General features: G+C 44.1%; 1 long non-coding RNA gene across 2 annotated transcripts in view; it reads right to left on the reverse strand.

Annotated features, from left to right (window-relative positions):
• LOC144304532 (uncharacterized) overlaps positions 1-13,873 on the reverse strand; it is a 146,140-nt gene that overhangs the window by 22,426 nt on the left and 109,841 nt on the right. Inside the window, exon 9 of one of the 2 annotated variants that reach the window (XR_013371484.1) lies at positions 10,371-10,519. The exons of the other annotated variant lie outside the window; for it this stretch is intronic. This is a non-coding gene — a long non-coding RNA (uncharacterized LOC144304532). The remainder of the gene's footprint in view (positions 1-10,370; positions 10,520-13,873) is intronic. 2 annotated transcript variants of the gene reach the window in all.

A 13,873-nucleotide genomic window follows, 5' to 3' on the forward strand; every position in this document is an offset into this window, starting at 1 on the left:
CTTGGATGGCTCAATCAGTATGTGTCCCGACTTGGTTTCAGCTCAGGCCCTGATTGCAGGGTCATGAGATTGAGCCCCACGTGGGGCTCTGAGCTCAGCTTGGAGTCTGCTTAAGACGCTCTCTCTCCCTCACCTTCTGCCCCTGCCCACCTTGCACACAGGCTCACTCTCTCAAATAAATAAATCCTTAAAAATAAAAATAAAAATTTAAAAAGCATCCTCTTTTAAGAAAGCAGCTTCTCTACTCATCCATCACCTTGTTTCCTTGATCCATCTCCCTCTGACATGCAAATGCTTCCATCTCAGATTTCTCTACCTTCAGGTCCTTCCAGTCCTTGATCCGTAGCCCCATAGAAAAAGCTAATTTTGGCATCTGAGTCGGGCCTTTCCAAGTGGCTACTTTGAGGGAAACAACCTACAAAGGCTTGAGAGAAACTGTAAACTGGAGGGACATACACTTCAAGCAGGAATGTTTGTCCGGGGCTGGTTGCACATATGTCCAAACTCCTGTATTTCCTCCCTTCCACGCCAACTCTTGAAAGAGGTTAAGTTCATCACAAATAAAGGAACATAGCTTTCAGGAAGTAGTAATTTTTTCATTTCTTAAATGGTCGCCTTTGGGGTTTCATTGAGGTTTATTTTTTCTCTTCCATTTCTGCAAAGGACGTTGAATCTCTCTGCCCCTCCAATCCTCCTGACCACAGCAAAGCAAACCTCTGATGATGTGAGAGAAAGTGGGTCCAAAATCCCTGATATAATTTCTACAACTGAGGCATATCCCACCTCAGGAGTGCTCACCTACTCTCAAGAGAAGCAAAAAAAAAAAAAGTTCCCTGCTTCCTTTGCAGCTAGGCCTCGCCCGAGCATCAGATGATCTTGCACAAGGCTTCATTCAGAAATGAGTCACAGAGGAAGCCAACTGCGCAGAATCCATTTCCTAGAAAGGGCAGTGGTGGGCATCCAGCTCGCAGGGGCACCAGTGGCATGAGCTGTGCTGTGAGGTCTAGACGTAGAGGCAGCAGCAGAGGCCCCTTGATGCTTCCCTCTTGGGATGCAGTTGGTCTGAGCATTCTTCTGGTGGCCTGACCTCCACACTTGACCCTCTGGTCCACCTGGAGATTCTGAGAATGTCTTAATACCTTTAATAAAGTCCTTTTCTGCTTCAACTGCTGTAAGCGGGTTCTGTCATGGGTAACTAAGGTCCTTAGGAGGCACGGTGCCCATGGAGGCCTGCATGACATCCAGCCGGCTTCTCTTGTTGCATCTGGTGGTGACCTCCCCTTCTCATGAGCCTTCTCCTTCTCTTCCAAGGAGCTAAGCTCTTTCCTGCCCCAGGCCTTCACTCAAGCTGGCCCCTCAGCTGAGAATGCCCTGTCCCTGCTCTAAACCCTGGCTCCCTCCTAAACTGAGAACACAGCTCAAAACTGACAGGTTAGGTCCCCTTGGAGCACATCCTCCTGGCATCCTATACTTACCCTTCATGACACTTATCACAATTGAAATTAAGTACTTAGTTGGCTAATTAGTGTTTTTCTCCCCCAAAGAGACTGTAATAATTATAACTAACATTTGCTGAGTTCTTTCCAAATACTAGGAAGTCTTCTAAGCACTTGACATGGATTATCTCATTTAATCTTCACTGCAACTCTGGGGAAGGTATTATAACAACACCCATTTTACAAATGGGGAAACAGAGGTTTAGAGAAATTAAACAACAAATCCTGAATCACATGAGATGTTCTGTGGATGCCTGGGTTGCTCAGTAGTTGAGCATCTGCCTTCAGCTCAGGGCATGATCCCAAGGTCCCAGGATCGAGTCCCACATCGGGCTCCCTGCAGGGAGCCTGCTTCTCCCTCTACCTGTTCTCTGCCTCTCTCTGTGTGTCTCTCATGAATAAATAAATAAAATATTTTTTAAAAAAAGAAAAGTATGTTCTGGAGCCAGGAAATCTGATTCCGGGGCAACTCTTAATCCCATCTGTGGTCTGCATGGTGGGTGCCTGACCCCACCCCCAAAAGATGTGCAAAAAAGCCATGGGAGGGGGAGGGGAAGGGGAAGAATATAGGGCATTTATCTCTCTGTATATATATATTTATATATTTATTTACCTCATCCTATTTTATGTCCATTTTATAAATGTCTATTTTATGATGTACATAATCGCAATGCATTACATAATTTCTAAGTAAATGAAAACAGCATGAACAGGCTCAATTTTTTTTCCTACAGGGATCTGCAAAGACTGAAGTTTGGAGGCCACTGCTCTCAGCTCTGCGAAAGCAGGACTCTCACTCCCCAGCGTGGCCCCAGCAGCTCACACAGAACCTGAAGACACAGCACATACCCCAGAACCATGTGTTGACTGAGCAACTGCCCTCTCATGGGGCCAACGACCCTCAGCAGTAACTGAGAGGAAGAAAGCACCAATGTCCCATTGGAAAGTTAGGATTTCTGATGTTTTTTAATCTCTGAAGACTTCCTTGCTTGCTCCTCCTTAAATTCTGAATCTGAGACCAATTTTCATTCGTGCTTGTAGACTGCTCTCTGCAGAGAATAATTTTCAGTTGAGCCAGAGGTGTGGGCCAGTCCCTCAGGTGGCCTGTGGTTTCTTAGATCATTTTGCACTGACCTGCTGTCACGGGCTGTGAAGCCCGTGTGGGGACTGCTGGTGCCGGGGGGCAGCTCGAGGACATGCGAGTCACCTGTGGAAAGTCTGCACCCAGTTCCTCTCTCTTTCTGCCCCAGCTGACCTCCCACACACACCATGTGGGCTCCTCCTTTCCCGGAAGTTACAAAGGGTCATGGGGGCCTGCGGGGGCAGGGGGTGGTAACTGAGCAAGGGAAAAAGAGATAAAAACAAGGTTTTTATCAAAGAGTGAAAGAGGCCAACATTCTGAGAACGTGGCCTTTCGTCCCGCTTGACAACGGGGTGGTGGAAGTAGAACATCACTAAACAAATTCTTGCTAAATTAAAACCTAATTAAAATCACCATCCAACATGGGTGAAAAGATGCAACTGGCCAGCCACGTGGGCGTGGATTTCCCACAGGGCCCTTGAAAGCACCGCTCTGGACATAGGTTCATACCCCATCAATGTTATTCTTCAGTCATTTTTAGAATTCTGCAACCGTCGAACTGTTTTTAGATGTCTGCGGGTTTTTTCTTCTTTAAAAATCTAAGAAACGAGAGGCTGTGTGGGGTGGAGGGGCAGCATAAGAGGCTTGCAGAAATATCAGCCCTGACCACCAAAGAGCAAGCGGGGTCAAAGATCTCAAGGTCAGGGAAGGTGAGCCAGTGAAGAGGTCAACGGCTGCATTTACAGCCACAGGTGCGCCCCGCGGGGTCGGTGACCCTAGAAATCGCTTCTGGAGCTAAGGGTGACCCAGGGCCCAGGCTCCCGCTGGCATTTGTCGTCGGCCGGCTCCTTGGATCTCCACCACCTTAAACACTGCCTGCGGGATGCAAGCAATTGCCTGGGTCATTCGTGCTGCCTGTGTTAGTTAGACAGGAAGCAGCTAGTAACTGCCACAGCGTGGAGCTGGGTGTTGACAAAGGCCACTCCTGCGGCTGCACCACTCCTGTGTGTTCGAAAACCCATGAGCTTCGCCGTCCAAGTGTTCCATGCAGGGATAACCCTGAAGCTGGTGTTCGCAGGGCCACCTGCCAGATTCCTTTGAAGTAAATTTCTCATTTATTTAAAATGTACGAAATTTGATGGAAACCTTCAATACATTTTAAAAGATATTTTAAGAATGTCTCCAAAAACACTTCACAAAATACATTTTTAAAATGTTTTCTCGGGATCCCTGGGTGGCACAGCAGTTTAGCGCCTCCTGGAGACCCGGGATCGAATCCCACGTCGGGCTCCCGGTGCATGGAGCCTGCTTCTCCCTCTGCCTATGTCTCTGCCTCTCTCTCTCTGTGTGTGACTATCATAAATTTAAAAAATTTTTTTTTAAATTTAAAAATGTTTTCTCTACAAATATGTATCTGATAGGCACACTCATCAATGCAGCAATCATTTAGTTAGAGCTTGCTATGTGCCCGGCAGTGTGCTAATTGCTGGGAATGTAAAATGCAATAAATAAATAAATACACACATACACATACATACACACATTATGTATACATACATATGTCTGCAAATTCATACCCTGTTAAATTGGAACTGAAGTATTAGCCATCTAATCTTGACATCAAATATATCACTTGGTTAGCTCCCAAAATGAAAATAGGAAAATATCTGTTCTGTTTGGATTATTGCCAAACTAATGGTTCTCAATCAAGTGTATTCACTTGAATCACTTTGGCAGCTTTTTAAAAGCAGTAATGTCAAAGCCCCACCTCAGACCTACTAAATCAGAATTCCTGATAATGGGCCCCAAAAGTACATCCTTTGAAAAGCTCCCAGGTCATTTTGAAGCTTTCCCCCTTTTTCAGAGTCACTGATCTAAATGATCTTAACAGTAGCTGAACAACTAGATCTACATTAGCTATGTACTAGTAGCTGCTTTCAAACCAAATTTCTTTATAATTTTTAAGTGATTGCCATCCAGTGTGATCATGTTTAATAAGCAAGGGCCTCTCTCTCCCTCTGCTGCTTCCCCTGCTTGTTTTCTCTCCCTCTCTCTCTGTTAAATAGATTTTTTAAATCTTTTAAAAAATAAAATTAAAAAAATAAGAAGGGGCTATGTGGTGGGGTGGAGGGTACTTTTGTCTAAAGAGGGATCCAGGGATGCCTGGATGGCTCAGCAGCTGAGCATCTGCCTTTGGCTCAGCTCATGACCTTAGGATCCTGGGATCCTGGGATTAAGGCCTGCACTTGGCTCCATGGGGAGCCTGCTTCTCCCTCTGCCTATGTCTCTGCATCTCTCTCTCTCTCTCTCTCTCTCTGTGTGTGTGTCTCTCATGAATAAATAAATTTTAAAAATCTAAATAAATAAATAAATAAATAAATAAATAAATAAATAAATAATAAAGGGGGATCCAAAACATGCTAGACACCATGACTGAGATGTCCAGGGCAAAGCTGATAAGGAGCCTAGACGGAACATGAGGGAAAAAAGACTACATGAGGGAAGGAGCCCTATATCTAGGGCTAAGGTGGTGCCCCAGAAATAAAATCCAACTCAGACACTGAGAAAGGGGTGTGGGAGAACCACAGATCACATCCAAACCTTACTCACTAGAAGAAAGGTCTATATTCCATCCCCAGTTCAAGTACCAGTTGGGGCAGACCCAATTAACAGCAGGTCCTACTAGCATAGGCAAAGCAAGGGCCCCTATTCCACACACTAAAAAACTGGGGCAAAAACAAAGGAATATTACTAATGCCATTGTTCTAAATGCCTGAAAAGAATGAACCCAATAGTAGTGTTAGATGCCTTCAAGTTGAGGAGCTTGGTCTCAATTAAAGCCGTTCCAGAAAGAAAGGTTTTAAAAAACCTTGTTTTCATCAACAAAATTCTGTTTATGCTCTGTCGGTGTGCCCCTGGCCTTCAGTACATTGACTTTTGACATTCCAGTCATGCCACAGGTCAGTGTGAACACGCTCAGGCCAACGTTAACATTAACCCCCTTAAGTATGATCATGCTGTGATTATTAGTAAAGGATTTTAAACAATGCTCTCCAATAAAAATAGACTGTGAGCCACCAATGTAAGCAACATAGGTAACTTTTACGTTTTCTAGTAGCCACATTAAAATAACTAAAGGTGGGATCCCTGGGTGGCTCAGTGGTTTGGCGCCTGCCTTTGGCTCAGGGCGCGATCCTGGAGACCCGGGATCGAATCCCACGTTGGGCTCCCGGTGCATGGAGCCTGCTTCTCTCTCTGCCCCTCTCTCTCTCTCTCTCTCTCTCTCTCTCTGTGTGTGACTATCATAAATAAATAAAAATTCATATAAAAAAAAAATAACTAAAGGTGGGACACCTGGGTGGCTCAGCGGTTGAGCATCTGCCTTTGGCTCAGGGCGTGATACTGGAGTCCTGGGATGAGTCCCACATCGGGTTTCCAGCATGGAGCCTGCTTCTTCCTCTGCCGGTGTCTCTGCCTCTCTCTCTGTGTCTCTCATGAATAACTAAAATCTTTCAAAAATAAATTAATAAAAATAAAAATAAAATAAAATAAAATAAAATAAAAGGTGAAATTAATATATTAATATTATTTGTTTAGCTCAATAGATCTAAAATGTTGTCACTTCAATATATCCACATGAAAAAATTATTGATGAGATATTTTATATTCGTTTTTCATGGTAAGTCCTTGAAATCCAGTTGCATATTTTATGCATAGCACATCTCAATTAGCTAGCTACATTTTTTAACTTTATCAAGGAATAACCAGGAATAATTGATAAATGTATTTTAAGTTATAAAGCTAGATCATCTCAAGTTCCTCACAGCCACATATGGCCAGTGGCTCCCATACAGGACAGTACAGCTCTAGAGGAAGGTAAAGAGTAGCTATAGGGTCAGGGTCAATATCCAAAACCATCTCTCAGTGCCAATTTTGGAGGATGTAAGTTTTTTTCTCTTTTTTTCTTTTTTAAAGATTTATTTATTTATTCATGAGAGACACACCGAGAGAGAGGCAGAGACACAGGCAGAGGCAGAAGCAGGCTCCATGCAGGGAGCCCGACGTGGGACTCGATCCTGGGTCTCCAGGATCACTCCCCGGGCTGAAGATAGCGCTAAACCATTGAGCCACCCGGGCTTCCCCCTCTCCCCCTTTTTTTTCTTAATATAAGCCACTTTTACTCTCATCCTTAGGCGATAGCAATCTATCACCCATGGCTTGGATGTCTTCTTTTTCAATGGGCATGATTATTTGGGATAATTTTTTTACCTTTTGGTTGGCTCTTACGCAGAAACCCTTTCTTAAATGGGCCAAAGCTATTCCCATCAGGACTCCTTGCCTTGTTTGAGTCTCTGGAATTTAGTGAATCAGAGGCTGTCAACCCTGCCTGGGCCCTTGGAGTATATCTGACTTGCTCCCTAATGAGGCCTGTAAGCTGTTCCACGAAGAGGCCCAACCTTTCAAGGACCCACGATTTTAAACATACAGTTCCTTTTGTACATCCTGAAGGTCCTCTTGGTCTCAGCGTTTGCCTTTCTCTGCAGTTTTTCTCAGTCTGTCTTGATATACAAGGACCAGGGTAGCACTCAGCCTTTTAATCCTAGATGGCATACACTTCAGTGCAAAGATTACTTTTGGGGTTTGTATCTATTTCAGTCAAGACTACATTTTCTGCATTCCCTCATCTTCCCTTTTTTTTTTTAAAACTGTTGTCACACCTCAGTAAGGAAATCACATTCCTAAAATCCAGGATCCTTCTCCATGGGCCTTCTGACTTTTGAAAAACAAATTCTTTGAGAAGGCAGATCAGAATTCCAAAAACCTCAAACATCAACAGGGAGTGGCCAGTCTGACAGTTATTACCATGTACAAACTTGTCTAATATTTTTTTATCCTGAAACTTAATTTGGGTGACTAATAACCCCTGGGATAGGCCAGACACTTGTTTCTTACCCACCCCACCCAAATTCCCAAGTGGTTCTCAAAAACATGCCATAAGAAAGACTGTTCTGTTCATTTTTAACGTTCTAAACCTTCAAAGCCAAAGCTGAATGATGAGCAAAGTACTTCCCCCCTACTGCACCAGATGACCTTGATGTAGAGACTTTGGAAGGACCACTGATGTGGGGCTTGATATTTCAGTCATTGAGTCACCATGATCCATGATGAAGAAAGAAAGCCCAACTTTTGGTACAACACCATTGGCAAGGATTGGGATGTGACTATCAGGATTCTGAGAGGGACTCAAAAAGAGGGGGGGAGGGTGCCTGGCTGGCTCAGTTGGTTAAGTGTGGGACTCTTGATTTAGGTTCAGGTTGTGATCCCAGGGTCATGAGATTGAGCCCTGCATTAGGCCCTGCTCTGGCCATGAAGCCTGCCTAAGATTCTCTCTCTCTCTCTCCCTCTGCCCCTTCCCCTCCTTCTCTTTCTCTGTCCCTCTCTAGAAAGAAAGAGGCAAAGAGAGAGAGAAAGAAAGAAAGAAAGAAAGAAAGAAAGAAAGAAGAAAGAAAGAAAGGGTGAGAGAGAGAGGGAGGGAGAGGAGAGGAGAGGAGAGGAGAGGAGAGGAGAGGAGAGGAGAAGAGAAGAGAAGAGAAGAGAAGAGAAGAGAAGAGAAGAGAAGAGAAGAGAAGAGAAGAGAAGAGAAGAGAAGAGAAGGATAAACGAAAAGAGAAATGGGATGGGCGAGGAGTACTCAGTTGGCTGGTGGAAGAGACACAAGGTTGGTGGATTTAGATTGCAGAAAATGGGGCAGGCAGGCAGGCAGGCAGGCACTGGCACATTCCTCAGGATGCTCTGGTTGGCTCCCTGCAGGATGCCCTTTCCCACTGAAGTCTTTAAAATGCTAAGTATGGGAACAACCGAGAGGGGCTGGGAGGGGAGAGGGGAAATTGGTAATTCCTCATCACATTTCATCTGTTAGACAATGCTCGGTTCCACTGAGGGATCAGCAATTTGACACTGTCTTCCTGCTCTCAGGGCCCACACTTCCTTCTCCCCCCACCCCACCGTGGGGCTCAAGACTTTAATTATAGGGAAGGTGAAGGTTTTGCATCTGTCTGGAAAACAAGGCGGGCATTTTTTTTTTTTTTCTGCTCCTCTTAAATCCTGGGATTTTCCATCATTAGCCATCAAATGAATTCTTAAGGAGTTTCTTGCTAATCCCCGTCTGGGTGATTTTAGACGCGCACACGCACAGGCACACACACGCACACAGCCACAGTATAAATGCAGGTTGGAGTAAACAGCAGGCAGTCCATTACTGCCAGCAGAAATCCTGAATCCTTTTCTTCAAAGAGGAGGACTTTTCCTGGGTTTTCCAAGTAATAAGCAGACAGGAAGCAAGGGCAGCAGTTCCTTGGTGGAGCTGGCATCCACTGTGGTGCTTGCGGCTGCCCCAGGCCGAAGCTGCCCTGGGAGGAACGACTGTTCCACTCCGGCTGACACATGACTCAGTGTGTCATGATTATCTGAGTGGCGTGGAGGTCTCTGGGGGGGCCTATCGCCCATCGGGGGCCGCAATTGAAGGGCTCGGGGAATAAGAAGGCAGAGACCTTGTCACAAACCCTAGGGGCTCTATGTTCTGGTCACAGACCATTCTCTCTCCTACCTTTCAGAGACAATCTGCTGTTAGTTAGCAGAGACCTGATGATTTTTCAACAATTTATTTGACCTACTAAATTCTCAACCTAAGAAAATTACTGACATAGGTTCATGGTTTTTACAGTTTAAAACAGTCCCACGTGGGCACGTGGGTGGCTCAATGCTTATATTTGCCTTTGGCTCATGTTGTGATGCCAGGATCCGGGGATCGAGTCCTACCTACATCAGGCTCCTTGCAGGGAGCCTGCTTCTCCCTCTGCCTGTGTCTCTTGCCTCTTTCTGTGTCTCTCGTGAATAAATAAATAAAATCTAAAAAAAAAAAAAAAAAGTCCCACGCTGGGGGGTGCCTTTGATCCAAGGTTTGCAGCAATATTCAAGAAAGGCCATCAACCAATAAATGGATTTTTTTCACGTGGTCATCCACCCAATGAATATTATTCAGCCATGAAAAGAAAGGAGGCACCAATACATGTAGCAACACAGATGAGGCCTGAAAACATCATGCTAAGTGGAAGAAGCTACAAAAGGCCACCTATTGTCTGATGTCACCTCTATGAAATATCCCAAGTAGGCAAATTCCTGGACAGAACACAGATCAGTGGTTACCAGGGATGGAGGGGACAGGGAAGTGAGGAGCGGCTGCTAAAGAATACACGGTTTCCTTTTGGGGGGTTGAGAATGTTTTAGAATTAGTGTGATAGTTGTACCACGTTGTGAATTTGCTAAGGGTCTCTAATGGTAGATTTTATGTTTTTTTTTTTTTTTTTTTTTTTTTTTTAATGATAGTCACAGAGAGAGAGAGAGAGAGAGAGAGAGAGGCAGAGACACAGGCAGAGGGAGAAGCAGGCTCCATGCACCGGGAGCCCGATGTGGGATTCGATCCCGGGTCTCCAGGATCGCGCCCTGGGCCAAAGGCAGGCGCCAAACTGTTGCGCCACCGAGGGATCCCCATAGATTTTATGTTATATGAGTTTTGTCACATGTTTTTAAAGAGCCAAATGAGTTAAAAAATAAAATGAAAGGAAGCCACGCTAGGTATCATCTTTAGCAGAGGCCTTCCTTCTCTTCATTCCTGAGTTCAGCCTTGTTAAAAGCTTCCTTGAGTTAATCAACAACCAATTTTTCCAATCAGCCCCATAAAGGAACTATCTGATGAAGTGGGCCAATGCCAGACAACCACTGTGTACACTGACCTTGGTCTGTATTAATCATCAAAATGCCGCTGTCTCCACACAAGCCCATGGAGGCCTCTCACAAAGGTGATGGAAAGCAGTCACGCGGAGATTTTCTTCAGACCAGGGAACAGCCTTAAGATTCATTTCACCCTGGGAACTTGTCTTCACTGAAACACAAGGTGGTTCAAAGGTCTGAGCTTTTCACTGCATGATGATAATTTGGTGTGTAAATAAAAAGGCACATCTAAACGGGGAGGTGGATATGGAGGTGCATGTATTGATATTTTTCAAATCAGAAACTTGTCAACAGTGTTACCTAAGGGAAAGAGACTGGGGCAGGGGAATGTATTTGTTATATTGTACTTTTTAAAGCCATTTAAGATCCCCCATATGTAATTATATGATTTTAATAACATATATTTATATCTTATATTTGCACATAAATATAGATAATACATAAATACAATATAAAAAAATACCAGCTGGGTCACTGGACTTTTTCAACTGGGTCTCATTAATTTAATCATTAGAAAACAGTCAATCGAATTCAAATTGACAGGCATTCTCATAAAACGACTCAGACACTTCAAAAATGTCAACAACATAAAGGACGAAAAAAATTGCTGAGGGACCGTAGCAGATGAAAGGGCGCTACAGAGACCTGACAATAAATGCAATGCACGAATCTTGTTGAATCCTGAGTCAGAAAGTTGTTTACAAATTTTAGAAAGGACATTATTGGGACAACTGGAAATTTCAATTTGGACTGTAGATTGATTGGATAATGGTACTCCTGATAAATCAATGTTTAAATTCCTGGGTGTGATAAATGTAAGAGACGGTAGGAGAATGAATTTGCTTTTAGGAGATAAATGATGAAAGAGATGGTTTAACATGTCAACTTCTGTATGTGCGCATGTCTGTGTATGTATGTATGGTGTGCGGACATGTGTACAGATGTGGGTGTGGATGTGTATGGTGTGTACACGTGTGTGGGTGTGGATGTGTGTGTGGCTGTGTATGGTGTGTATATGTGTGCAGATGTAGGTATGAATGTGGGTGTGGATGTGTATGGTGTGTATATGTGTGAGGATATTTGTGTGGATGTAGGTGTGGGTGTGGGTGTAGATGTGGGTGTAGGTGTGGATATGGGTGTGGATGTGGGTGCGGATGTGTATAGTGTGTATATGTGTGTGGATGTAGGTGTGGATGGGGGTGTGGGTGTGGATGTGGGTGTACGTGTGGATGCATATGGTGTGGATGTGTATGGTGTGTATATGTGTGCAGATATTTGTGCAGATGTAGGTGTGGATGTGGGTGTGGGTGTGGGTATGGATATGTATGTGGATGTGTATGGTATGTGTATGTGTGTGGATATGGGTGTGGATGTGTATGGTGTGTATATATGTGAGGATGTGGGTGCGGATGTGCATGTGGATGACGTGTATATGCGTGAGGATGTGGGTGTGGGTGTGGATGTGGATGCACGTGTATATGTGTGTGGAGACAGAGCGATAAAGCAAACGTAGACATCTCTGAATTTTTACCTAAGAAGCGTCTTTGAAAAGAAAAAAGAAAAACTCTGATTTTTATTACATCAGTTGCAGCAACCAAGAGCCGGAAGCAGTGGTGTGAAGTGTCAGCTCTCAGCCACCAAACCGACTTTCAGCACAGCCCCCCTTACCCTCAGCTGAATCACGGGCCCCCCAGCAGAGGAGCTCACTCGGGCCCGGCAGCCGGCGGCCCACTGCCTGCACGCTCTGCCGCTCGCCCCGGGACCCGCGGAAACGAGCCCCAGGAGAGAGCTTTTGCCAAAAGACTGACTTGATAAGCCCACCAGATTCCCATTCTCCTCATTCCATTTATCCCTCACGTTTTCACATACCTGCACATTCACACACATACTTTTTAATACCTCGGATGTTTCTAGGGGGTGATTTGACCTGTAGTTGGCCTCATAATTACAGACCTCTTCAGCCCTTGGAGCAACCAGTCAGATACTGTGTTTCCTAAGTAGACACCCCGGCTTGGAATCTCAGGTCTGCCATATAGGTATTATGCTCATTTGACCAAGGACTTAACCTCTCCAAGCCTCAGTTTTTTTCATCTCTAAAATGGGGTGATGATAATCATTCTCACTCCACTAGGCAGCTGGAAGAATTAATATGATTGTGCAGGCCCGCAGCCCAGCACAGGGAAGACACTTCATAAACAAGAATGTAACTACTTAAAAAAAAAAAAAATCTGTTGTTTCGAAGGGGACTGACTCTAACGTATGAAAATCAAAGATCACTTTAAGAAGTCACCTCAATTGTAGAAAAAGAATTATTTAGTGAGAGATTTAATTTTTCCTGAACTACTTCACAATGAGCAAAATCATTGAAAAATGATACTTTTAAAGGGCAAACTTATTACACAATGACACTTCTAAGGTTTATTATTCCTAGTATTTAACTACTTATCTCTTCAATTTTAACACAAAGCTAATCATTAATATCATCGTATTCTAGAAGTAATTATTTTAAAAGCTTTTGCTGTAATAGCTGAAGCCAACCTGGCTATTCCCGGTACCAAAGAAAGTAAAAGTGTTTATTATTTTTTTTTTAGGACTGACATGAAAGAGATTGATTTTTGATGCCAAGAAATCACTTAGCATTCATGTGACTTGAACTTCACAGCATCTTGGAATATGTTTATCCTTAATCAAAATTCTTCCTAGAGGCAAAATGCCAACACCTTCTCTCTTGTACTTTCCCTAACAAAACCCAAAGAGAAGTGAAAGACAAGGTCATGACCTTCTGCTCATCAGCAGTGCAGGTGAACACTTTGCGATGTCATAAAACCACCATGAGCTGCAACCAGTTTGAGTCCATTTCTTCTCGTCACCTCTGTACCTAGCTTTCTGGTGGGGAAACGGAGGCATAGAACTGCAAAAGGCTGAGATGAGAATATCCATTAAGATGAAATCACTGAGGGGCACCTCAGTGGCTCAGTCAGTTAAGCAGCTGCCTTTGGCTCAGGTCCTGATCTCAGGGTCCTGGGATTGAGTCCTGGGTCTAGCTCACTGCTCAGTGGGGAACCTGCTTCTCCCTCCCCTCTGCCCTTCTCCTCCACTCATGCTCTCCCTCTCCCTCAAATAAACAAATAAGATCTTTTTAAAGAAAAAAGAAAAAGAAAGAAGAAATAACTGAAGGAGGCACCTGGGTGGTAGAGTCTGTTAAGCATCCAACACTTGGTTTCAACTCAGGTCTGATCTCAGGGTCCTGGGATCAAGCCCCACATTGGGCTCCATGCTCTATAGGGAGTCTCCTTGAGATATTTTTCCCTCCCCCTTGCCCCTCCTCCTGCTTGAGCTCTCTAAATAAATAAATAAATAAATAAATAAATAAATAAATAAAATCTTTAAAAATTTTTTTTCAAACAAGCACTTTTATTGCACACTAGCAGGCATTGGGCTGGGTGCTACTGTATATACTATCTCATTGGATCCTGACAAAAATCATCATAAGGGATAGATTCCA

Source organism: Canis aureus, chromosome 34, assembly GCF_053574225.1.
Source record: "Canis aureus isolate CA01 chromosome 34, VMU_Caureus_v.1.0, whole genome shotgun sequence".
In the NCBI taxonomy this organism is placed as follows: domain Eukaryota; kingdom Metazoa; phylum Chordata; class Mammalia; order Carnivora; family Canidae; genus Canis; species Canis aureus.